Source organism: Pseudophryne corroboree, chromosome 1 (assembly GCF_028390025.1).
Source record: "Pseudophryne corroboree isolate aPseCor3 chromosome 1, aPseCor3.hap2, whole genome shotgun sequence".
Classification (NCBI taxonomy): domain Eukaryota; kingdom Metazoa; phylum Chordata; class Amphibia; order Anura; family Myobatrachidae; genus Pseudophryne; species Pseudophryne corroboree.
Genome location: NC_086444.1, coordinates 588,996,391 through 589,023,468, shown reverse-complemented (window position 1 = coordinate 589,023,468; position 27,078 = coordinate 588,996,391).

Sequence of the window (27,078 nt, the reverse complement as noted above, 5' to 3'; positions counted from 1 at the left end):
ACCAATATGATGCCCTAGGCAAGATTTTGGCTGGTGCCCCCTAGCACCGCCGCTAGTTCTGCAGGAGATGCCGCATAAGTCAGCTGGCAGCTCTGCTAACATCGGGCGCCTTTTGTTTATGAAAATGCATCTTATTTGCATTACTATGTGGTTAGGATACACAAGCAGCTTCTGCTGATTAAAATGATATGCAGCATGCCTGTATTCTGTTTGTGACTGCGGCTGTATCTGCATACGAAATGCTACATTTCAGTGATTTCCAGGAATACACTGCAATGTAGCATTTCGTATGCAGATACAGCCGCAGTCACACAGAATATAGGCATGCCGCATATCATTTTAATCAGCAGAATCTGCTGGTGCCCCTAAGCATATCAAATGCCCTAGGCATTTGCCTAGTTTGCCTATGCCTAAGGCCGGCTCTGCCAGGACTCAGTCTCTCTTACTTACTCACTCAAAGATGGAGGAGCAGGGATTTCATCACATAGCTCCGCCTCCGAGTGTCTCTTGGCACTAGGGAATTAACACTAGGGGATGCGCCCATAGACTGCTGTGTAGAAGGAGACAGGCACAGAGTGCATCATATACTAATACTCCCCCTCACTTAAGACTGTCTCTGGTCACATATTTTAAAGAACATGACATTTTATCAAACAATTTCAATAAAGTAATTCCTGTAACCAAAAACATAAATGTGAAGCAAAACAGTAAGAATAATCAACATTAACCATATTCCAGTCCATATTCCATCAGGAATGCATGTAACAAGCCTTTTGTCAACGACTCGACAATATTTTCTTCACTTGCAACATATTCCACATTGACGGACTTGATTTCCACCAACTCACGGCTAAAGTGATATCTTATAGCAATGTGCTTAGACCGTCCATGATGCTTTGTGCTACAAGAAAAATCAATTGCTCCTTTATTATCACACTTTATGTTGATGATCTCACTGTGGTAAAGAAGACCTAATTCACATAAATGTGAATTAACAGTGAACAATTTCTATTAGGGCGCTAACTAAATTCGATGGGGGATCATGTTCCTTAACTGAAAATGTCAGGGCAGTGTCAGATGAAGCAATCCTTTTCCTCCTTCCTTCTAATAATCGTCACGTAATTCCCTTCAATGGAATCTTCTCCAAATGCATGGTAGATCATGAAAAACAGTGGGAAAACCGCACGTTTTTTTGATTTTTCACACACTATAAAAACACATGATTCCTTCTGGAATCCTAAATGATAAAACCGAAACAATTACCAGACATAGGTTAAAAACAGCTACAATAAAATCCTTATCCAACTGACAGCACTCAGAGTTCAAAACAGCACGGGTAATGGTGGGATTCAATCAATTACCAGAAGCTCTAAGAGTAAGAGGAGAGATGTATCACCAGTCGGCGTTCCGGATCCCGCTCCCTGGACCTCTGACTCTCCCTGGCAAGTGAAAGAACTCCTGTCCCACTGCTGCACGTCCACCAACGCGTTTCAACCCGGACCTCGGGTCTTTTTCAAGGTGATGAGTGTGCTATCATTCCCGCAGACCATTTAAACTTCCTTTACCCAATCAGGGACATCCCGAATCTCCGTCTGTTCCTCTCAGCTGCGTACCTAATTCAGCCAATCGTTGGTGTCGGTCATGTTCACATGACCGAACTCTTGCACCTGTTACCATGGAAACCCGACGCCTTCCTTACAGTAGTCACGTCCCGTTGTTAACTTCCTCATCATATGAAGCCGCTAGATGCCCCCATCCTCCTCCATCACGTACATGCTCTGTTGATGGTATCCATAGTTACCATGTCCAGGGCGTTACTTGAAGCATGTGTCTCGCTCCCGGCTTCCGTCCTTATCTCTCCTTGTTGTTGTTGCTATGGTTACCATGGGCATATCTCGTGCACTGTTAAAAAGTATCAAAGTCAGATCTCCACTTCATGATTCTACAGGTCAAAGTCACATACAAAGTCAGGTTGTTGGTACTTCCATCTTATTAGGTATAACTCTACAAACGGGAAAACCCGTATTATATGCAGCCAGAAGTTTGCATACTGGATGCAATTTTTTTCCTCAAAAAAAAGAAAGAAACGTATAATTAAGCTCCTGTCACTCATGAATTCCAAATGTAATCAATCATTGGTACAAGTATCTGTAAGTCTAATGAACATAAATGGTTGGTGAACCAAAAAGCCTAAAAGGATAGTGAAAGGTTCGACTGATGGAATGAACTTATAGATGTATACACTTGTCACAGAAACCACTTTAATTAAAATTCTGAGTTAAGACCATGTGGTTTAAGTGTGTTAAGTTCGTAAATCATTTTCATTTCGACTTTTGCCAACTGGGTGCCCGTATCTTTTTGACGGCAGTGCCTTTCAATCAGTTTAACTCCTGCAAACCCTTTAATATGATCCGTTGAACAATTGTGTTTGTTCTTAAAATGACTAGATAAAGAGTGCGTCTCTAGACCTTTCCGAATTTTACGGAGAAGTTCCCCCAATCGGGTTTTTAAAGGTCTAGAGGTCCTACCCACATAACATAGATTGCAAGTACATTCTATTATGTAAATGATGTTCCTGCTATTGCAGGTAATAAATTCCTCAATTTTCTGTTCCACCCCGTTAATTTCAAATTTTTCTAGTATGTTTGGGGGGTCCTTTTACTTTTTTTTTTACTTTTTAGTGTGAATCAATCGGACACAGAGCTGATCACACTGGCCGGGTCCCGCACAGCTTTCTCTACCAGGGGGCAGAGAAAGCTGTGCAAAAGTAGCGATCTCGCAGTGCTGCCCTGTGATTTTGCCAGTCTGAGCTGGCATAATTATCACAGTGCACACTGCGGTGTTTTTTTACATTTTTTTTTTTGTAACTTCAGCCACATTGCATTTCCCATTCTAAGTATGGGAAATGCGATGTGGGTTACTAATAAAATGACAATTAAAGGGTTTGGAGCAGTTTTTCACGAAAACTGCTCCAATAGCCCTTTAATACATTTCAGTGATAATGTTAATAAATAGGCCTCTTAATGTTTTGAACAAAATATGAAGAAAATCCCAATGCTTTTATTTGCTACATTCACACAGATTTGCAGGATATTGTTAGCGCAGATAACAAAAGTTTGTGTGTGCCTTATACATGTTTGATAGATGCTATAGCAACCCCTTTTTTGGATCAATGATATTTTTCCTCAGCCTGATCAGCATTCTCCATTCTGCAGAACTCTTGGAATGCGTCACAAGGAGGTGTTCGCCTTTTTGTTTCTGCTCCAACAATCTCTGCTGTTGGTGTGAGAGTATAAAAGCATGCAATTACCAAAACCAAACTAAAGCCTGAGGGGTCCTCTCTAAATATATTTTTTAAGTAAACTTGACTTTTGACTGGTTCATGTAAACTGCATCTACAAGAAAGTAGGCCTATATAAAGAAAAGGTAACTCAACACATTTGTACAAGAGCCAAATTAGAGTAGTGTCAGTTCTCAAAGACATCTTCAATGGCCACTTATTCCAGTAATTGAAATATGCCCGTGAGCTATGACAAGAAACTGTTGCTTTTAAAGTATACTGTTCATGTACACTAAGGGCAGTTCTGATAGAAATGTCTGAATCACCGTTTAGATCAAAGGCTTGAAGTCCCTTGAGCAATATAAGTATCACTGACTGGTTTGGTCCTCCTAAGAAGAACGCAGGGGAGCAACATTCCAAGAATTCTACAGAAAAGAAGTGTAAACTGTTGTAATGTTAGCAAAGGTATTAAGCGGGGTAATGCCAAATACATCTTACTGAATGGCAACTTTCTTAGCAATACCTCTGCTATATTCTCTGGGTGGGGGCAGCCAGTTCGGTGCGATAGGGGGCGGGGAGGGCCGGGGTGTGGCTATATATTGAATGCAGCACAGGGGCCATGGCAGTCACGGTCACGTCATTGTGGCCACGCCCCTGCTATACAATGGCGATATTACAGGCAATGTACAGCGGGTGGCCAGGCTAAGATGATGCAAATCGTGTCATCAATTCCCCTTGGACTGCCCACTTGTGCTCTGTAAGTGGGCACCCGAGGAGGGGTGCGGGGCTGTGGTGCTGTGGGAGACTTATTCACCTTTCCAGGGGGGCAACGAATGGGACACAATTTTTGGGAGCCTCCCAGCCATTTCGAGAGGGTAGGCGGAGGACATTTCGAGGAGGGTAGGGTAATTTACTGGGGCTAATTGTCCTGCTATCCTATTAGCCCTGATATGCCGGCACAGTGGTGGCTTATCGGTGGCTACCTGTTGCTGCACCAGGTGCCGGCTCCTGAAAGCCCCCGGTGCAGTGCTGCACCTCCGTATCCCCCCTGGTCACATGACCGCTCCCCTGTCATATGACCGCTGCTGGATGTGGGTCACGGCGCTGCCCCCAATGGGGGTCACAGCCCCAAGTGCAGGCTCCTGGCGCCCTCCATGCAGTCCCAGCCTGCTGCTGTGGTGGGCAAGGGACACCGCAGTTTGCTGCGGTTATCTGGGATTTTGTTTCACCTGCCTCAGGCAGGTAAAACCAAATCCCCGGAAACAGCCCAACACACAGGCTTCACTGAACATGTGTGTTTTTGGGAAATAATGTATTTTTTTTACAGGCGATCTAATAGGATAGCACGTACGCCTGCTCCCGCGATTACTGATTCACTTAGCAGCCCGTACGCGTGTAGCGGGAGCATAAAGTCTTGCTACCCATTCCTATTCATTGCAGCCACGTCCCCCCTTCAGTGCGCAGGCAGCGGGAGCGTCCTAGTCCCGCTGCTTGCAATCGCACAGTGTTGGTTTCTGTTTCACATAGTGGGTGCATGCGTACGCAGCGGAAGCTTCCATGTTAAAAAAAATCTAAAGGAGGTATTATTATCATCATCTTATTTTTAGTAGATGACAGTAACACACCCTCCAACATCCTAACACCAAAAATAGGTACAAATTCGGAAAAGGGGCATGGTCACGGGTAAAGTGGACGTGGCCATGTGGCACTGCCATAGGCATCTATAGGACTCTGAAATTGGTACAAGGCCCCTTTTGGCAGGTACAGACCATAAAAACACGGTACATTACCGGCCAAAAAGGTGCAGTTGGAGGGTATGCAGTAATATGTGAACATAACTCAGTATCTGGGTGTAGTGGTATATTGTGTTCTGCGCTCCCTATTAAAATCTGAGAGTGTGAAGTGTAAGGTGTTGTGTGTAACTCTGCTGCCTTTGGTTAGTGGTTTACCAAATTTTCTTAAGATAGTATCAGAATAAATCTAGGGTGCAGCAAGATAATTCCAATATCTGCATATTTAATAGATGTTGTATCGTACATAGTGTAAGATGGTCACAAGAATTAAAAGATATATGACAGGTTAATGAAGGGGGGACATACGGTATTTAGAATTACACATATAGACATATTTGCAAATAAATAATATACGTTGAGAACTGGCAAGTTCCTATATTTCAAAAATACTTTGCTGCAATAAAATAAAAATATTTAAAAAAAAATTCCTTAGTCCTCTTTGTATTTCTTTGTATTCCCCCAAAGAAAGGCAATATGCTTTGGCTAGGGCTGCTGTTCACTGTAAGTGAGGAGTGCACAGCAGTGGTGTGCGGTGAGGTCAGTGGCTGGTGAGGCACTACATCCATAATGTCCGCCATATCCTGCCGATGACCCCTACCGCCGCCGAGCCAATGCCCGCTACTGCCTCTGAGCTGATGCCACCGCCAATGGCTTACAAACTTGCCCACCATCAACTGACCCAGCCCTCCGCTACTAATTTGCATCTCAGTCTGATGCCGCCAATGCCCGCTGCCTGCCTGCTCATCATACTTGTGATATATTGTACATTTTTATAGAAAAAAAATAAAAATTAGTGTTTGGGACTGGGAAGGGAGTGGGAGGAGGACATGAATGCAATTGTGTTGACCAGGGCTTCCATTAACTTAATGGAGAAGGGTCTGAATGGGTTAAAAAATGTAAAAGAAAATGCGTGAGGTCCCCCCTCCGAAGTATAAACAGCCTCGGGCTCTTTGAGCCAGTCCTGGCTGTTTAAATACTGGGGAAAAATTGGACATGAGTTCCCCGTATTTAGACAACCAGCATCGGGCTCTTAGTCCGGTCCTGGTTCCAAAAATACGGGGGACAAAAGATGTAGGGGTCCCCCGTATTTTTAAAACTAGCACCGGGCTCCACTAGCCAGGGACATAATGCCACAGCCGGGGGACACATTTATGTGGGTCCCTGCGGCCGTGGCATTACCCCCCCCAACTAGTCACCCCTGGCCGGGGTTCCCTGGAGGAGTGGAAACCCCTTAAATCAAGGGGTCCCCCCCTCCAGACACCCAAGGGCCAGGGGTGAAGCCCGAGGCTGTCCCCGGCACCCCTGGGCGGTGGGTGCCAGGCTGATAGCTATAAGTGTGTAAAAAAAAAGAATATTGTTTTTTGTTGTGGAACTACAAGGCCCAGCAAGCCTCCCCCGCTTGCTGGTACTTGGAGAACCTCAAGTACCAGCATGCGGGGGAATAACGGGCCCGCTGGCACCTGTAGTTCTACAACAACAAAAAATACCCAAATAAAAACACAACACACACACCGTGAAAGTAAAAATTTATTAAAACACACTTACACACTCACACATACTTACCTACATCCCACGCCGGTCACGTCCACTTGTCCATGTAGAATCCAATAGGTGGTTCCTGTAAAAATGAGAGAGAGATTTCTTACCTACATCTTACGCCGATCACGTCCACTTGTCCATGTAGAATCCAATAGGGCCGGTACCTGTAAAAATGAAAATTATACTTACAAACGAAGTAATCCACAGGAGAAGAGAGAGACAGAGAGAAATAATTGAACATTATGCACTCACTGACGCGGAAAGACGTTAGTACAGACGGGAGAGTGCTGCTGCTGCTGGCTGGGAGGATGAAGCAGGTGCCCCCAAAAGTTGTGAGCCCAGTAGCAGTGCCCCCAGTCGCTGTGCCCCCAGTTGCTGTGCCCCTTGTAGCTGTGACCCCTGTAGCTGTGCCCCCAATCGTTGTGACCCCAGTTGCTGTGCCCCCTCGCTGTGTCCCCAGTAGTTGACCCCTGTAGTTGTGCCCCCAGTTGCTGTGCCCCCTGTAGCTTTGCCTCCAGTAGCTGTGCCCCTTGTAGCTGTGCCCCCTGTAGCTTTGCCCCCTGTAGCAGTGCCCCGAATAGTTGTGACCCCTGTAGTTGTGCCTCCAGTTGCTGTGCCCCCTCGCTGTGTCCCCAGTAGTTGTGCCCCCAGTTGCTGTGCCCCTTGTAGCTGTGCCCCCAGTAGTTGACCCCTGTAGTTGTGCCCCCAGTTGCTGTGCCCCCTGTAGCTTTCCCCCCAGTAACTGTGCCCCTTGTAGCTGTGCCCCCTAGCTGTGCCCATTGTAGCAGAGCCCCCAGTTACTGTGCCCATTGTAGCAGTGCCCCCAGTTGCTGTGCCCCTTGTAGCAGTGCCCCTAGTTGCTGTGCCGCTAGTTGCTGTGCCCCTAGTTGCTGTGCTCCCTGTAGCTGTGCCCCTTGTAGCAGTGCCCCCTGTTGCTGTGCCCCCAGTTGCTGTGCCCCTTGTAGCAGTGCCCCCTGTAGCAGTGCCCCTAGTTGCTGTGCCCCCAGTTGCTGTGCTCCTAGTTGCTGTGCCCCCAGTTGCTGTGCCCCTTGTAGCAGTGCCCCCTGTAGATGTGCCCCTTGTAGCAGTGCCTCCAGTTGCTGTGCCCCTTGTAGCAGTGCCCCCTGTAGCTGTGCCCCCTGTAGCTGTGGCCCTTGTAGCCATGCCCCTTGTAGCAGTGCCCCCTGTAGCAGTGCCCCCAGTTGCTGTGCCCCTTGTAGCAGTGCCCCCTGTAGATGTGCCCCTTGTAGCAGTGCCCCCTGTAGCTGTGCCCTCAGTTGCTGTGCCCCTTATAGCCGTGCCCTTTGTATCAGTGCCCCTAGTTGCTGTGCCCCCATTTGCTATGCCCCCTAGCTGTGCCAGTGCCCCCGTAGCCCCGCAAACACATAAAAAAAATAAAAATACACACACACATACTTACCGCTCCTACTGCGCTGTCCTCCGTCTCCAACTCCTCAGCGCCGCTCAGACACTAGGGGTCAATTATGGCCTCTAGTGTCATTCAGCGACGCCGGCTGCAGCGGGCGCCCACACAGCCCACGGCGCCTGCTGCAGCCGGGGACGGGGGGATTGGACAGCGGATCCAGTGCGGGCCAATCAAATCTGGGGGTCTGACAGGGGCGTGCATTCATCGGGGCTGAATGCACGCCCCTGTCATTGAGGCATCAGTAAAGGTGCCGCTTCCCCATGCGTTTGCAATGGGCTTTCACAGCTGCTGGGACTTTAATGTTAGCAGCGGGAGGCACCTCTCCCACTGCCTCCCGCCTGTCCCTCACACGCTGCCACAGAGGAGGGGGGGGGGATGATTAAAATAATAAAAAAAGATATTTATAACAGACTGTGTTATAAATATCTTCTTTTTATTATTTTAATCATTATGACAGGGGAGGCACTGCCTCCCTTGCCTCCCCTGACTGCACTTCCCTGGTGCACAGGGCAGCCATCAGGGGGGGACTGTGGGGACTGATGTCCCGGGCCCTTACAGAGAGGGGGTCCACCACTGGCTCCTGACGTAAATACCAGGAGAGCTGCACCAGGCTTTGAAAAAACAGCAGGATGATGCACAGGGAGGACTTCTTACAACAAGCCTTTCCTGCGTATCAGCTCTCTGTGAACCATTCCTATAGGTCTGCAATACTTGCCTCCACCTATATGTAACGTCACAATGTATGACATCACATAGGGGTGCAGCGGTGCGGCAGAGCCTTTTTTTTGGGTGGGGGGCCCTGTGTATTTTGTCAGTCCTGGGCCCCATAAATTCTGATGGCAGCCCTGGGAGTACATGTTCTGATCCCGATAGGTGACAATAGTTTGTTAGCGCTGATAGCACGTTCTGCCAACAAAGCACCCCCGCCAGCAGAACGTAACTGCTAAATTGCTTATTTTAGGGACATATTCATCATCACTTAAAAAATCAGTTTCTTTACAAACTTATCATGTCCGATTGCAAATTACAAGTAATGGACTCATTCATTAAGCATGTAACGCAGTAGATATAGCTGACATCTCCAGGTTACGTTTCTCCCCCAATAGTTTCCACGGTCACCATACGGTAGAATGGGGATGTAGAAATTATGTAATTCACAAAGTACCGAAAAAGCATTTTTGTGGAACTTGGGAATGTAACTGTATGCCATCTTGAGGTGGCGTACAGGCCCCCGAAAGTCTTCACAAACTGACGTTTACACAGCAGCTTGTTCAGATCGCTCCCCACTATGTTCTCACTGCCTCCGCCTCTCTGGATCCCCATTCGTCCATCCTCCCTTCCACAACCCTCGAAGCCACCTGCATTACCAGTCATTATTCTGGGGAGCAGAGCTTGCCAAATTTGGTATCTGCACGGTTTCATAACGGGAGCCCTGGAAATATGTGTATTTCAAATTTATTACAAGCGACTTAAATCTTTTATAAAGGTTACTCTTGTCAGCACCTCTATAAGTCATTAGTAATACCACAAATGATCTATGCGTCTAATTGTATGCTTATTCACTTAGCTTGGTAGTAATTATTTTTCTAACAGAGCTTTCAATAGCATCTATGTCAAGGTATACTCTGCACAGTTAATATCTGCAGTTATAGTCACATATATTCAGTGGCTGAAGTGGGGCGGTATACAGCGGCTTTGCATACCGCCACTTCGAGCACTGGGCATAGCGGTTTTCCTGCACAGTTGTGAATCTGAAGGCAGGTACGCTCAATGCATTAATTTGAGTGATGTCTGCTGGGGACACTGACAGTCCCCTTTCTTTCTTCTCATTGGTGGGAGAGAAGAGGGCCGACTCAAGGGCTGCTGAAGCACCACCCCATACCCGCTGCCACCAGGACCTGAGACCGTGCTCTCTGAACTACAAATACAGTGCCGCAGAGATGTATTATTGGCACTGCATCATCGGGATGTATAATATACACAGTGCCACCGGGATACAGCAGCGGCTGATGTTTTTAAAAAAAAATTTAAAACTATTTTATTGAAGCATCGAGTGTCAAAAACATAGGTAATATGACAAAATATGATGCAGCTGCAAGAAATAAATTGTGTCATGTTTGAAGACAGCAAACAATATCCAAACTGAGAGTACAGATTAGCGTAATGTCAGATTGATGAAATGCTACAAGTACTGTATAAAATACAAACATTCACAGTTACAATGAGATAATAATTAAAGAGGTGTCGTGCCGCCAGCGCCCCGAACCCCCCCCCCGCCCCCCCAGATTCTAAGAGGTATATACTAAGCAACCGACCCACTTCTTTCATTTGCTCAACCATGGTCTTACAATTTGATTGGAGGATCGTTATGTTTTATACACTTTCGAAAAGCTGTCTAGGCAGTAAAAGCAGCTCTTCGGAAGTGATGTTTATGTGCAGGCGGCATCATGAATAGCTCACATTATTTAGATGAATCCGAGTAGTAGTGCAGTGAGTTCCAAACTAAACTTACACTGCCATAAATTTATTGTTGAATGTATTTCTGTGTTTTAGGTATTTCAGTACGTCCATAAAAAGCCTACACATACATCTGTATGCAAATATCACATCTTACACTTTGTAATGTAGAGCGAAGGAAAGTGAAGGGCAGGTAAAGATAGGATGGAGCAGGTAAACATAGAACAAGAACTGTCAGACATGTTTGTGTAAATGCAGATGTATATTAACCGGTCAGTTGTCATATTCTTTGCAGGTGCTGGAAGGACAGTGCAACAAGATGCAATAATAATGATGATGATCAGTAGCACTGTCTAGTCACTTCTTTTGAAGATTGACCTCTCTAGTCTCTAGCTACTACTTCATTCATTGATGTGCCCGCTAAATTAAGTCAGTGCTGTCTCTTAGCATTACTATGTATTCTGACACATCTCCAAGATACTGCTCACAACATATTTCTGGTGAAACAGTCTGGTGAATTATTGCCGGGATGTCAAATAATCTTTACAAATATATATTGCTAGGGATCATTAATTTCCCATGATGATCCCTTGCAAATATAGATCTTCTCTCTATATGATCAGCTATCTTGTCAAGCATTGATTGCCCCGGCCACGAGAAACAGTTCCTTTATAAACCCTAAGCTCCACCGCAGTTCGGTCTTAATTCTGTCATCTCCCTCTTAGAAGGCAGAACAGTCCATGTGCTGCTTGATCTAACTCCACCTAGAAACGTATGATCTCTACCAAACATATGTGGTATGTCCCTTACTTTGTCAAAACTTTTATTACAATTTGGATTGCAGCAAGAAAGAAGATTCCTAGTTGTGTTTAATTATATTTTTATTGTAAATTCAACTTCCACTAGGGGAATGCAACTTTTGCTTTTTTTTAGTAATACTGTCAAGCAGTGCAGCTGGGTAGTCACCCAGGGGCCACCATAGACAGGGGGCTTCCACACATGGCTACATTATCATGGGGGTACTGTGTCATAATGTGAATTGGTGATGCCATTTGTGATGTTAGTGTATTAGAATGCTTAATATTTGTAGACACTCCCTTACTAATCTGTGTAAGCCTGAATCTTCAGTGATGGTCCCTAGGACCAGGGGGATGCTGGGAAGTGGGTGGTCCAGTGTGCAGGGTGTCTGGAGTTGGTGATGGAATAAACAGCACAGCAGTGAACTCACATGTCTCTGTATCCTTATGACTGGATTTACAAACATATGAACAAAACATGGTGTCAGAAGAAGTTTAACTTGGACTGCTAGTGCTCTCAGAGTGTGAAAGAATCCTGCAGCAGTCTGTCAGGCTGTGATACCCAGTGTCTGCAAAGCCTGCTGTGTGCTCCTCTCTTCAAACAGTGAGTAACCATGGATAAACTGGCTCCTCCAACCGGCATGCTGACAGTGGCGGATTTAGGGGGGGGGGGGGGGGGGGCACCAAGGCACGTGCCCCCCCTGTCATTTTTAGTTGATTTTTGTATTTTTTTTATTGTCTTTAGTGCGCGCGCCGTGGCGCACCCACCCGACATGAGGCTGCTGCTGCTGGTCCTGGAGGATGATCGTTCATGCTCTGCGCCACTCCAGTGTGTTCCTCCTCCTGATTGGCTCCCTGGAGAAACGTGACATGCAGTCACTGCATGTCACGTCTCTGTGCAGAGGAGCCGATCAGGAGGAGGAACTTCCCAGCTTCAGCAAGCCGCCGCCACTGAGGGACAAGGACAACACCCAGCCAGTCACACAGCGCTGCACATCGGCAACGCACAGCACAAGTGAGACCAGCAGCACCAGCAGCCCACCCGTTACCCAGCCGCACACAGCAGAGCAACTAGGGTCCGGGACAGCAGCCGCCGGCACCACCAACGAGGGACAGCGCACCCACCAGCCCACCGCCGCTGAGGGTCCGGGACATCGGGCGTACTGCAAGCCACCAGAGAAAGAAGACACGCTGGTGCTGCGGACCTGACGCCCAGGCCAGCAAGCAAGAAGATGCCAGGCCCTGCTTTCTTCACTGGTGGTCAGGTTAGTCAGTGTCTGGTGAGCGGTGTTTTGCTGGGTGACCAGGGTGAGGGTAGAAGGCCCAGGAATTTAGGAGCCTGCTGCTGAGGTGGGGCCTGGGGGCATAGGCGTGCGCAGGGGGGGTGCCTGGTGCGCACAGGCACCCCCTAATGTCCGGCACCCCCCACACGCCAGTGATGATCGCGCTGCCCTGCAGCTAATTACAGTCACTGACTGTGTCTCACCCATCGCTACCCCGCTGCTCCCACAGCCCAGTCAGGACGGCTGTCATGTAGTGTGTATAATTTACTCAGGGAGACTAAAACATACTCCTGGATTTGCCTTGCGATGTGACACGATGTCACACCGCATGCCTTCCCTCTCCGCTGGACTGCACTCTCTCTTCTCCCCTCAGCGCTCTCAATCCTCAGCGCCGCTGCTGATACAGTAAGTCACCGCTCAGCATTGCAGCCTGCAGCTGAGCCTGCCCCTGCTGCAGGGAAAAGAGTGGGGCCAGCCCAGGTCAGGGGGACTAACATCCATGAGTTGAAGTTACCCCCCCCCCCAAAAAAATAAAATAAAAAAATTAAATTTAGATCTCTGGGTGCACACAGAAAATAAAATAAAAAAGAGAAGAATGGTTACATAAACATAATAGCTGATTCAAGCAGTGTGTAATTTCCTGAGCTGGGGTCATTACATGTATCTGTCACTGCTGGGGGCAAACTGTGTGGTGTAATGTGAATTCGGCTCATACTGTTCGGCGTTGTGTGAACTTTGGCTCATACTGTGTGGCGTTGTGTGAATTTGGCTCATACTGTGTGGCGTAATGTGAATTTGGCTCATACTGTCAGGGTAGCGTGAATTTTGGCTCATACTGTATGGGGTAATTTGAATTTTGGCTCGTGGCGTAATATGAATTTCGGCTCATATTTCGTGGTGTAATGTGAATTTAGCTCATACTGTGTAGCGTAATGTGAATTTAGCTCATACTGTGTGGCGTAATCTGATTTTCGTCTCATACTGTATGACGTAACGTGAATTTTGGCTCATACTGTGTGGCGTAATGCATAGTGTGAATTTCGGCTCATGGTGTGTGGCGTAATGTGAATTTGGCTCATACTGTGTAGCGTAACGCATAGTGTGAATTTCGGCTCATACTGTGTGACGTAACATGAATTTTGGCTCATACTGTGGCATAATGTGCATTTTGACTCCTACTATATGCTGTAATGTGAATAAGGGGCACTACTGCCAGTAGCTGGTGAGCACGGGGACATGTGTAACAAATGCTGGTGTCCTGCGGAGGTGGGGTCTGATGGCTTAGATAGAGGCAGATGTGGCTCTGATTTTTTTAACTTTTACTTGTGTTATATTAAAACTCAAAAGTTCAGCCCCTTTAATCTCCCATACTTTGCAGAGTGGCCCACTCAAAATCAGGGTGTAGTGTAGATGCTGGGGGGTGCAAGGGGTGGGTGTGTGTGTGTGTGTGTGTGTGTGTGTGTGTGTGTGTGGGGAAAGGAATGTACATGCACCTATGTCCACCACACTCTAGTTCTGCAACTGGGTCAGGGATAGGCTGGGGAAGTGTAAGCAGCGATAGGGTGCAGTGGACGCTATGACTCAGAGTTATGCCATATTGGACAGTCAATACTGGCCAGTGGTCACAGCATTATGTTTCATTTAATTTCTCTGGGGTGTATTATATATACTTTATTAGGAACTAGGGAGAAATTAGATTAAGCCATGTGGTTCTACTGAATGTAAAATAGTGCTAAATATGTTCCTGGGTGGTGCTAGGCACACCCAAAAAGGTGGTTCTAGACATGCCCAAAAGGCGGTGCACCCCCTAATAAAATTAGCTGCGCACGCCTATGCCTGGGGGGTCTCAAGTGGTGCTTATGGTGCCCCCCCTGTAATTTTTTTCTGGATCCGCCCCTGCATGCTGATGTCTGGTAACTTGTCTGAAAACTGGAAAAGATTTAAGCAAAGGTTTAATATATATCTTGCTGCATGTGGAGCTGATACAGAGGCTGACAAAACGAAGGCATCCATTTTCCTCCATGTGATAGGAGAGGATGTGCTGGACATTTATAATAGTTTTCAGTTTGATGAGGGGCAGAATATGGTGCTATCTTCTATAATGCAAAAGTTTGAAGATTACTTTGTGCCAAGGAAAAATGTGACATATGAAAGATATAAGTTTTTCACATGTGATCAGCAGAGATGAGCGGATTCGGTTTTACTCGGTTTTACTCGGTTCTCAAAACCGACCCTTATTGGCTATCCAAAACACGTGACATCCGTGAGCCAATTAGATGCCGTTTTGAGAACCGAGTAAAACCGAGTAAAACCGAACCCGCTCATCTCTAGTGATCAGAAGTCTGGAGATGGATTTGATCAGTATGTTACAGAGCTGCAATCACTCTGTAAAACCTGTGAGTTTGGTGATTTAAAGGATTCGCTGATTAGAGATCGTATTGTCTGTGGAACACCTGATAATGGACTCAGAGAGAGACTGCTGAGATAGCAAGACCTAACACTAGAAAAGGCAGATACTATGTGCAGATCTGCAGAAATAACTAGATTTCAAGCTAAAAAGTTACACAAGGAAGTTGATGCTGCTGTCCATGTAGTGCAGAAAACAGAGCCAAGCAAACCTCCATTCTCAAGAATGAAGCAGTCTAAGCCACAGTCTAATAAGGAAATATGTAGTAGATGTGGAAATGTTCACAATCCTAAAATGTGCCCTGCTTATGGTAAAACCTGCATGAAATGTGGTAGACTTAATCACTTTGCCAAATGCTGTAAAATGAAAAGGGAAACAACCAATGTGCATGCTGTTAAACAAACAGAGGAATTCTTTGTGGATTGCATTGAACTTTGCAGTGCAGATAAGAAAGAATGGATTGTCCCTTTAACTGTGAATGAGATTTTCATTCCCTTTAAGCTTGATACTGGAGCGCAAGTGAATTTAATATCGTTACAAGACTATAAGACTTTTAGAGTAAAACCTAAAATTCATCCAGCCAAAGTGAAAGTTACAGGGTACACTGGGGAGGAAATTCCTGTGAAAGGTACATGCTTAGTGACACTGAAATATAAGGGACAACAGTTTAAAACATCTCTACTGATTGTGGATAAAAATGTGCAACCGATTCTAGGATTAAGTTTCTGTGAGAAACTAAGCTTGCTAAAGAAAGTTTTTATGGTGACATCACAAGTAGAAGATGACTGCAAATCGATGTTTACAGAATACAGAGTTTGAAGGTCTAGGTTGTTTGCCTGGAGAGCATAAAATAAATATAGACACGCAAGTTTCTTCAGTGATACACCCCTGTAGAAAAGTGCCGTTTGCGCTGAGAGAAAAACTGAAACAAGAGTTAAATCGCATGGAAGCCTTGGGTGTGATACAGAAAGTTGATGAGCCTACTGAATGGGTAAGCTCCTTAGTAATTGTTGAAAAGAAAAATGGACAACTCAGAATATGTCTAGACCCCAGAGATTTAAACAAAGCTATTAAACGAGAACATATCAAACTACCAACCAGAGATGAAATCATGTCGCAATTTGTGGGAGCAAAATGGTTCAGTAAATTGGACGCATCTTCAGGATTCTGGCAAAGTAAGGTAGATGAGGCCAGCTCAAAGCTTTGTACATTTAATACACCAGAAGGTCGATACAGATTTCTTTGACTACCATATGGAATATTGTCTGCTCCAGAAGTATATCACAAAAAGATACACATGATTTTTGAACATATTCCAGGTGTTGAAACAATGATGGATGACATTATTGTCTGGGGATCTACAAAGGAAGAACATGATTCTAGATTGAGACAAGTAATGGAACTTGTCAAGAAAGTGAATCTAAAGCTAAACAAGGACAAATGTGAATTTGGCGTGAATACACTTGCCTTTATGGGCGACGTGGTCTCGGATCAAGGTGTAAAACCAGACCCAAGGAAAATATCAGCCATAGTGAACATGGAACATCCTAACAACAAAGACGACGTCAGTAGATTCCTAGGAATGATTACTTACTTAGGAAACTTTATTTCTCAACTCTCTGAACGAACAGCCTCTCTTAGATGGTTGTTGGACAAAGATAACGAGTGGATGTGGTCACATGAACAAGAAGAAAGTTGGCAAAACTTCAAACAGATCATTACAGAGCAACCAGTGCTAAAATTCTTTGTTCCTGCGAAAAGAATAAGAATTTCAGCAGATGCTTCGCAATTTGGCCTAGGCTCAGTGCTGTTACAAGAACATGAGGATACATGGCAACCAGTAATCTATGCATCAAGAGCACTGACAAGTGCTGAAACAAGGTATGCTCAGATAGAAAAAGAACTTCTAGTGATCACATATGCATGTGAGCGATTTCATCAGTTTGTGTATAGTCAAACATTTACAGTAGAAACTGACCACAAGCCATTGGTAGCTATCATGACTAAATCATTACATGACTGTCCCATGAGAATTCAACGAATGCTTATCAGAATACAGAAATATGATGTACACTTGCTGTACTGTCCCGGCAAATACATGTACATTGCTGATACACTTTCTCGTGCTGTGGACAAAAGTGAAGGTTCCAAAAGTTTGATGGATGACGAGATAGAAGCCTATGTTAATTTGATCGTAGCTTCTCTACCAGTGTCTCTTGCAAGGCAAGAACAGATTAGGAAAGAAACTGAGACAGATGACACAATGAAAGTGCTGAAAGATATCATTCTGAAAGGTTGGCCAGCAGAAAAACATGGATGCCCGCTGTCTATCCATGATTATTGGATGTACCGCAGTGACCTTACAGTTGTCGATGGTATTATTTACAAAGGCAATAGGTTTTGTCATACCTGCATGACTAAGAAAAAATATGCTGTGCAAGATACACGAAGGCCACTTAGGAGCAGAAAAATGTAAGCGGAGAGCGCGTGAAGTTATGTATTGGCCAAGAATGAACCAAGACATAGCACAGACTACAGCTACATGTGAATTATGTCTTACGTTTAGACCGAAACAACAAGTCGAGCCACTGAGTCCTCACGCAGTGCCAGAGAGACTGTACCAGAAAGTTGGCAAAGATTTGTTTGATTGTAATGGGAAAACATACATTGTCGTGACTGATTATTACTCTAACTACCCTACACTACATACAACTACTAGTATAGCCGTAATCAATTGCATGAAGTCAATCTTTGCAAGGCATGGTGTTCCTATGGAAGTGTTCACTGACAATGGTCCTCAGTTTTCCAGTGCTGAATTTAGACAATTTGCTGATGAGTGGGAATTTGCCCATACTACGTCAAGTCCCCACTATCCACGCTCAAATGGGTTGGTGGAAAGTTCAGTAAAAACTGTAAAGAGTCTCATGAAAAAAGCTCAAGAAGGTTAAGAAGATTTCTACAAAAGTCTTTTAATCTACCGCAGTACACCTTTACAGAATGGACTTTCTCCTGCACAAATGCTGATTGGAAGGAGGATTAGAGCAAATCTCCCGATACATGATGAAATGCTTAATACACATAACTCAGCGTTGGTCAGACTGAGTAAGGAACGTCAACAGGCGAAACAGAAACTGTTCCATGACAGACGAACAAAAAGCTTATATGATCTAAAATCGGGTGACCAAGTCCGTCTCAGAGATCACGAGAAAGGTATTTGGGTGCAGAAAGGTATTGTGCAAGCACAAGTAGCACCAAGATCTTATACCATACGTACAGAGCGTGGAACGGAAGTAAGAAGAAATCGGGTGGATTTAAGATCTCAACCTAACCATAATGAAGACAACATGACTGAAGAATACCCTTCATCTGACATGTATGATGATCCTGATAATGGTGAATTAACCATGATTCTAGAAAGGTCCAACATGGTCGATGAAACACAGACTGTGTATGAAAGACCCAAAAGGGAAATACGCAGACCTGAGAGACTCATTGAAACGTGTTAGATGATGTTCTTAATATGACGTTGTTAATTGTTGCATTGAAGCGTATAGGGCTTATCGTTAAAGAAAAGAGGATGTGATGTTGGTGTATTAGAATGCTTAATATTTGTAGACACTCCCTTACTAATCTGTGTAAGCCTGAATCTTCAGTGATGGTCCCTAGGACCAGGGGGATGCTGGGAATTGGGTGATCCAGTGTGCAGGGTGTCTGGAGTTGGTGATGGAATAAACAGCACAGCAGTGAACTCACATGTCTCTGTATCCTTATGACTGGATTTACAAACATATGAACAAAACACTGTTTAGTATATTGTGTGCTGGTGGCTGTATAGTGTGTTTAACACATTCATGACACTGGGAATATTTACGCATTATAGGTTTTAATAACATTGCCAGTATATCATGTTAAAAACTACTGTATATTGGTAAGGGCCCTGCAAGTTAGTTGCCCTGGGGCCACCCACTAACCATAATCCCACCCTGTTGTCAAGTCATATATGTAAAATATCCCTTTACTGTAATTTTTCTATTCTAAAATGGTGCATAGATATACACACGTTACTCCTGAGACTTCATACCTGGCTGGCCACCGCAGGGTTGTGTGTAGCGGTGGCCGTCCTGCATTTTGTGGCCTCTGCTTCTCTGCGGCTGGCCCCTCCCACCACACTCAGGGCTGCAGCATCTGTGTATCAGCCCAGCAGCAGTTTCCTCTTCCTGCTACTCACCACTCACTGTGGGTGTCTGCACTATGCTGCCTCCCACACTATCCTGGGTCAGCCTTTACAGGAAGGAGCAATGTAACCAGGTGGGTGCTGGGAGTAACGTGGGGGAATGGAGGCTATTTGTAATATGATGTGGCATAATATGATGTAATGTAGTACTAAGTTTAATATGGGGGGTCTGTGTATATTGCAATGTAATGTCTCACTGGTTGTAATATGGGGGGCTGTGTACTGTATGCTGTGTATAATGTAATGTGGGGGAGGGGTTCTGTGTATGCTGTGTATACTGTAATGTGGGAGAGGGGGGTCTGTGTATGCGGTGTTTAATGTAATGCACTGGATGTAATATGGGAAGGGGTGCTATGTACTGTATATTGTAATTAGAGATGAGTTGGTTCGGTTCCCTGAGAACTGAACCCTACCGGACTTCACTACCCGAGCCCAGATCCGAAAACCAGAACGAGGCGAAATGTCATCATCCCGCTGTCGGATTCTTGCGGGGTTTGGATTCCATATTAGGAGCCCCGCATCGCCGCCATTTTCACTTCAGCATTGGAGAGTGTAGCGAGAGGATGTGTCTCCGTCCTCAGTGTCCTGCATCAGTACAGTGATAGTGTCTTGTGCTGCATCAGTCCTGTTACAGTGGTGGTGTTGTCCTCTGCTGCCATATGTCCAGTGCTGCTGTATAAGTCCAGTCCAGTGGTGCTGTGTTGTGCTGCATCAGTCCAGTGGTGGTGTCTTGTGCTGCATCAGTCCAGTCACAGTGGTGGTGTCCTCTGCTACCATATGTCCAGTGCTGCTGTATAAGTCCAGTCCATTGCAGTGGTGCTGTGTTGTACTGCATCAGTCCAGTGGTGGTGTCCATGTGGTGCTGTATATGTCCATTGGTATTGTGGTATATGTCCAGTGATACTGCCATATATGTCCAGTGATACTGCCGTATATGTCCAGCGGTACTGCCGTATATGTCCAGCGGTACTGCCGTATAAATCCAGTGACACTGCTGTATATGTCCAGTGGTACTGCCATATACTTCCAGTGATACTGCCGTATAAGTCTAGTGGTACTGGTGTATAAATCTAGTCCAGTGATACTGACGTATATGCCCAGTGGTACTGCCGTATAAATCCAGTGGTACTGGCATATAAATCCAGTCCAGTGATACTGCCATATATGTCCAGTAGTATTGCCGTATAAATCCAGTGATACCGCCGTATATGTCCAGTGGTACTGCAGTATAAATCCAGTTGTACTGGGGTATAAATCCAACCCAGTGATACTGCCGTATATGTCCAGTGGTACTGCCATATAATTCCAGTGATACTGCCGTATATGTCCAGTGGTACTGCCATATAATTCCAGTGATACCGCCGTATATGTCCAGTGGTACTGCCGTATAAATCCAGTGATACTGCCGTATATGTCCAGTCCAGTGATACTGCTGTATATGTCCAGTGGTACTGCCATATATATCCAGTGATACTGCCTTACAAATCCAGTGGTACTGGCATATAAATCCAGTTCAGTAATACTGCCGTATATGTCCAGTGGTACTGCCGTATAATTCCAGTGATACTGCTGTATAATTACAGTGGTACTGGCGTATAAATCCAGTGATACTGCCGTATAATTCCAGTGATACAGCCATATAATTCCAGTGATACTGCCGTATAATTCCAGTGGTACTGGCGTATAAGTCCAGTGGTACTGGTGTATAAGTCCAGTGGTACTGGCATATAACTCCAGTGGTACTGCTGTATAATTCCAGTGGTACTGCAGTAAAATTTCAGCGGTACTGGCGTAAAGTCAGTGGTAGTACCGTGTAAATCCAGTGGTACTGACGTGCTGTATAAATCCAGTGGTACTGGCATATAAATCCAGTCCAGTGATACTGCCATATAATTCCAGTGGTACTGCCGTATAAATCCAGTGATACTGCCGTATAAATCCAGTGATACTGCTGAATATGTTCAGTGGTACTGGCATATAAATCCAGTGGTACTGGCGTATAAATCCAGTCCAATGATACTGCCGTATAATTCCAGTGGTACTGCTATATAATTCTAGTGATACTACCGTATAATTCCAGTGGTATTGGCATATAAATCCAGTGGTACTGGCGTATAAATCCAGTGATACTGCAGTATATGTCCAGTCCAGTGCTACTGCCATATAAGTCCAGTGGAACTGCCGTATAAATCCAGTGATACTGCCGTATATGTCCAGTCATACTGCCATATAATTCCAGTGGTACTGGCGTATAAATCCAGTGATACTGCCATATAATTCCAGTGATACAGCCGTATGATTCCAGTGATCCTGCTGTATAATTCCAGTGGTACTGGCGTATACGTCCAGTGGTACTGGTATATAAGTCCACGGGTACTGCCGTATAAGTCCAGTGGTACTGCCATATAATTCCAGTGGTACTGGCATATAAGTCCAGTGATACTGCTGTATAAATCCAGTCTAGTGGTACTGCCGTGTAAGTCCAGTGGTACTGCCGTATAATTCCAGTGATACTGCTGTATAAGTCCAATGATACGGCCATATAATTCCAGTGATACTGCCGTATAAATCCAGTGGTACTGGTATATAAATCCAGTCCATTGGTACTGCCATATAAATCCAGTAATACTGCCGTATATGTCAGTGGTATTGCCGTATAAATCCAGTGGTACTGCCGTATAAATCCAGTCCAGTGATACTGCCGTATATGTCCAGTGATACTGCCATATATGTCCAATGGTAGTGCCATATATAACCAGTGATACTGCCGTACAAATCCAGTTGTACTGGCGTATAAATCCAGTCCGGTAATACTGCCGTATATTCCAGTGATACTGCCGTATATGTCCAGTGGTACTGCCGTATAATTCCAGTGATACTGCTGTATAATCACAGTGGTACTGGCATATAAATCTAGTGATACTGCCCTATAATTCCAGTGATACAGCCGTATACTTCCAGTGATACTGCCGTATAATTCCAGTGGTACTGGCGTATAAGTCCAGTGGTACTGGTGTATAAGTCCAGTGGTATTGGCGTACAAGTCCAGTGGTACTGCCATATAATTCCAGTGGTACTGCAGTATAATTTCAGTGGTACTGGCGTATAAGTCAGTGGTAGTGCCGTGTAAATCCAGTGGTACTGCCGTACAATTCCAGTGATGCTACCGTATAAATCCAGTGGTACTGGTGTATAAATCCAGTCCAGTGATACTGCCGTATAATTCCAGTGGTACTGACGTATAAATCCAGTGATACTGCCATATAAATCCAGTGATACTGCTGAATAGGTTCAGTGGTACTGCCATATAAATCCAGTGGTACTGGCGTATAAATCCAGTCCAGTGATACTGCCATGTACGTCCAGTGATACTGCCATATATGTCCAGTGGTACTGCCATATAATTCCAGTGATACTGCCGTATATGTTCAGTGGTACTGCCATATAAATCCAGTGGTACTGGCGTATAAATCCAGTCCAGTGATACTGCCGTATATGTCTAGTGGTACTGCCATATAAATCCAGTAATACTGCCGTATATGTCCAGTGGTACTGCAGTATAAATCCAGTGGTACTGGCGTATAAATCCAGTCCAGTGATACTGCCGTGTATGTCCAGTGATACTGCTGTATATGTCCAGTGGTACTGCTATATAATTTCAGTGATACTGCCGTATATGTCCAATGGTACTGCCGTATAAATCCAGTGGTACTGGCGTATAAATCCAGTCCAGTGATACTGCCGTATATGTCCAGTTGTACTGCCATATAAATCCAGTGATACTGTCGTATATGTCCAGTGGTACTGCCGTATAAATCCAGCGGTACTGTTGTATAATTCCAGTGATACTGCCATATAATTCCAGTGGTACTGGCGTATAAGTCCAGTGATACTGCCGTATAATTCCAGTGGTACTGCCGTATAATTCCAGTGGTACTGGCGTATAAGTCCAGTGGTACTGGCGTATAAGTCCAGTGGTACTGCCATATAATTCCAGAGATACTGCCGTATAATTCCAGTGGTACTGGCATATAAGTCCAGTGATACTGCCGTATAAATCCAGTCCAATGGTACTGCCGTATAAGTCCAGTGGTACTGCCGTATAATTCCACTGATACTGCCGTATGTGTCCAGTGGTACTGCCATATAATTCTACAGATACTGCCATATATGTCCAGTGGTACTGCCGTATAAATTCAATGATACTGCCATATAGGCTCAGTAGTACTGCCGGGTTCACTACGGCTGGCCGGCGGTCGGGCTCCCGGCGACCAGCATACCGGCGCCGGGAGGCCGACCGCCGGCTTACCGACAGTGTGGCGAGCACAAATGAGCCCCTTGTGGGCTCGCTGCGCTCGCCACGCTATGGGCACGGTGGCGCGCTACGCGCGCCACACTATTTTATTCTCCCTCTATGGGGGTCGTGGACCCCCACGAGGGAAAATAAGTGTCGGTATGCCGGCTGTCGGGCTCCCGGCGCCGGTATACTGAGCGCCGGGAGCCCGACCGCCGGTAACCAGAAGACCACCCGTACTGCCATATAATTCCAGTGATACTGCCATATATGTCCAGTGGTACTGCCATATAATTCCAGTGATACTTCCATATATATATACTCTGTTGCAAAGCGGATTACTGAGGCCATAACAACTATGCTGGTGTTAGACGTGCATCCGGTATCCATCATTAGTGCAGTGGGACTGCAGTGCCACTCCTAGATGGGCCAGGTGTTTGTGCCGCACACTTGTGTTGCTTAGCTTAGTCATACAGCTACCTCATTGCACATGTTTTACTTCTTTGCATGATGTGCTGTTTGGGGACTAGCTTTTTTTAAGTGCCATCCTGTCTGACCCTGCAATCCCAGTCCTAGATGGGCCAATTGTTTGTTTCACTTAGCTTAGTCATACAGCTACCTCATTGTAAAATAGAAAAAACAATAGGAAAGCGCTAATTTAATCTGTTTGTAGATTTTATTAAATCATTATTGCTTAAACAGACAATTTTTTTTAAAATACCGGCCAGTATACATAAAAATCAATCACATTTATTTAAAACATCTATGCAGACAGTGACCTAAAAAACTATATTAAAATACACATCAAGTCTCTGTTGAATGTCCTTAGGTGATACTTTGTATTACCTCCACTGGCAACACACTTGCTGTTTATTGCACATGAACTATGTAGCCAATGAAACATGCACTTGAAAAAGTCTTTCCTTTATACTTAGTACTTGCCTTTTGTCTTTATATTGCCGTTAAAAGACTTATTATTGAATATTATTGAATAACTTGGACGTAACATACTATTATCGGAAAGACTTTTTCAAGTGCATGTTTCATTGGCTACATAGTTCATGTGCACTAAACAGCAAGTGTGTTGCCAGTGGAGGTAATACAAAGTATCACCTAAGGACATTCAACAGAGACTTGATGTGTAGTTTAATATAGTTTTTGAGATCACTGTCTGCATAGATGTTTTAAATAAATGTGATTGATTTTTATGTATACTGGCCGGTATTTAAAAAAAATTGTCTGTTTAAGCAATAATGATTTAATAAAATCTACAAACAGATTAAATTAGCGCTTTCCTATTGTTTTTTCTATTTTCGCTTGTTATGAGGGGTTTATAAACCAGTTACCCCTGGGAAAGCTGCTATATTTTTCTCTGTTCAATAGAGGCGTCAGGATTTTGTTGAGCTACCTCATTGCCCTCTTTTACTTCTTGGCATGATGTGCTGTTTGGGGCCTTTTTTTTATATCTGCCCTCCTGTCTGCCACTGCAGTGCCACTCCTAGATGGGCCAGTTGTTTGTGCCACACACTTGTGCTGCTTAGCTTAGTCATACAGCAACCTTGGTGCACCTCTTTTTCATCTTTGCATCATGTGCTGTTTGGGGCATGGTTTTTTAAAGTGCCATCCTGTCTGACACTGCCGTATAAGTCCAGGTGCACTTTATTAGTACAGGGGTACTGCTGTATAAGTCCCCCAATTGCAGATTTTTTAAAAAATGACAAGGGCGTGCAGGAGATTCTGTCAGTGGACTGAAAAATTGCGGGCTACTTTCGATATTCAGCCACTTCATGCCACTACTAGATAGATGGGCCAGGTGGTTGTGTTGCTTAGCTTAGTCATCCAGCAACCTCGGTGCACCTCTTTTTCTTCTTTGCATGATGTGCTGTTTGGGGCCTATTTTTTAAATATGCCATCCTGTGCTGGTGTTAGACGTGCATCCGGTATCCACCATTAGTGCAGTGGGACTGCAGTGCCACTCCTAGATGGGCCAGGTGTTTGTGCCTAACACTTGTGTCGCTTAGCTTAGTCATACAGCCACCTCGGTGCAACCTTTTGGCCTAAAAACAATATTGTGAGGTGTTCAGAATAGACTGGAATTTAGTGGAAATGAATGTTATTGAGGTTAATAATACCGTAGGTTCAAAATTACCCCCAAATTCTGTGATTTTAGCTGTTTTTATGTTTTTCCAAAAATCCTCCAGATCCAAAACCAAAACACGAGCGGGGAATTAGAATCAAAACCAAAAACACAAAACACGAAAAGTGCACGCTGCACATCTCTAATCATCATATATATTCACTGTGTAGGTGCATAGCAGCATTTTTAATCATTATACACTCTTCATCGAATATCTTAATACAGCTCGCTTGTACCAAATTCTCCTAAGAGTAATCTCTATGTACTATACTATTAGTTATGCAATCTTGCAGTACCCACCCATGGGGGCATATTCATCTTGTTAATTATCGGGCGCTGGGTGCAATTGAAATTACATTTCTGACTCACCATGAGCATCGGAGCAATTCATCATTGCTAAGGTGTGAAGACAGTTGATGTGAAAATCAGCTGTCTCCTAAATTATTTTCACTGCTACTTTTGGAGCAGTGAAAAAATCCATCAGTGTATGCAGGAACACAAGCCCCCGGCATCCTGCAAAAGAAGAAGGACATCGGCGGAGGAATCGAGGAAGATCCCTGATCACAAGCCGGATCTGCTTCTCTTAGATTAGCAGCGGAGTAAGGGAGCATTCGCCATCTGAAAAATTATAATTTTCACCTACTTTTGTAGAATTTAAATGAAAATGAATATGCCTCTTAAGGGTCTATTCATGAAGCAGTGAAAAGTGTGGAGAAGTGAGCCAGTGGAGAAGTTGCCCATGGCAACCAATCAGCATTGACGTAACATTTATAATTTGCATACTATAAAATCATACAGAGCTGCTTATTGGTTGCCATGGGCAATTTCTCCACTGGCTCACTTCTCCACTCATTTCACTGCTTCATGAATAGACCCCTTAGTGAGTATATATGGTGATGTGCTAGGAGTTTAACATTTTTGAACATTTTGTTGATAAGGGTTTGGAACATCCCTCAAACCTGGTTCTTACTCATCTCATCCACATCTTACTGCAGCCCACCTCTGCATTCTGTTTAATTAGTTAAATTTTTCTAATCGGCAGCTATTATCTATGAGCCAAACAACATTTTGTGATTTATTGGCAACCGTCTTTGTGTGTGTTTTTTGGACTAAATGATAGCGCAACTCAAATCACGCTTCTCTTTTTTTACAAGTGTATAATTTATTTATTTACTGGACCAATGTTGAACTGTATGTTGACACACATTTAATGATGTTGAAATAGTGCTAACCTGTAACTTACTGTATTGATACTGGGGAATATATACGGTATCATCCAAAATGTTACTAACTGAAATGTCACTGGAATTCACCATGGGAATATTAATTTACTATAACTGTTTATTATATTAAGATAGGCCGCCCTTTTCCCTCCCTCCCCGTTCCCATACCAACCCCCCACCCCCCTAATGTTTTTGTTCTTGTTATATG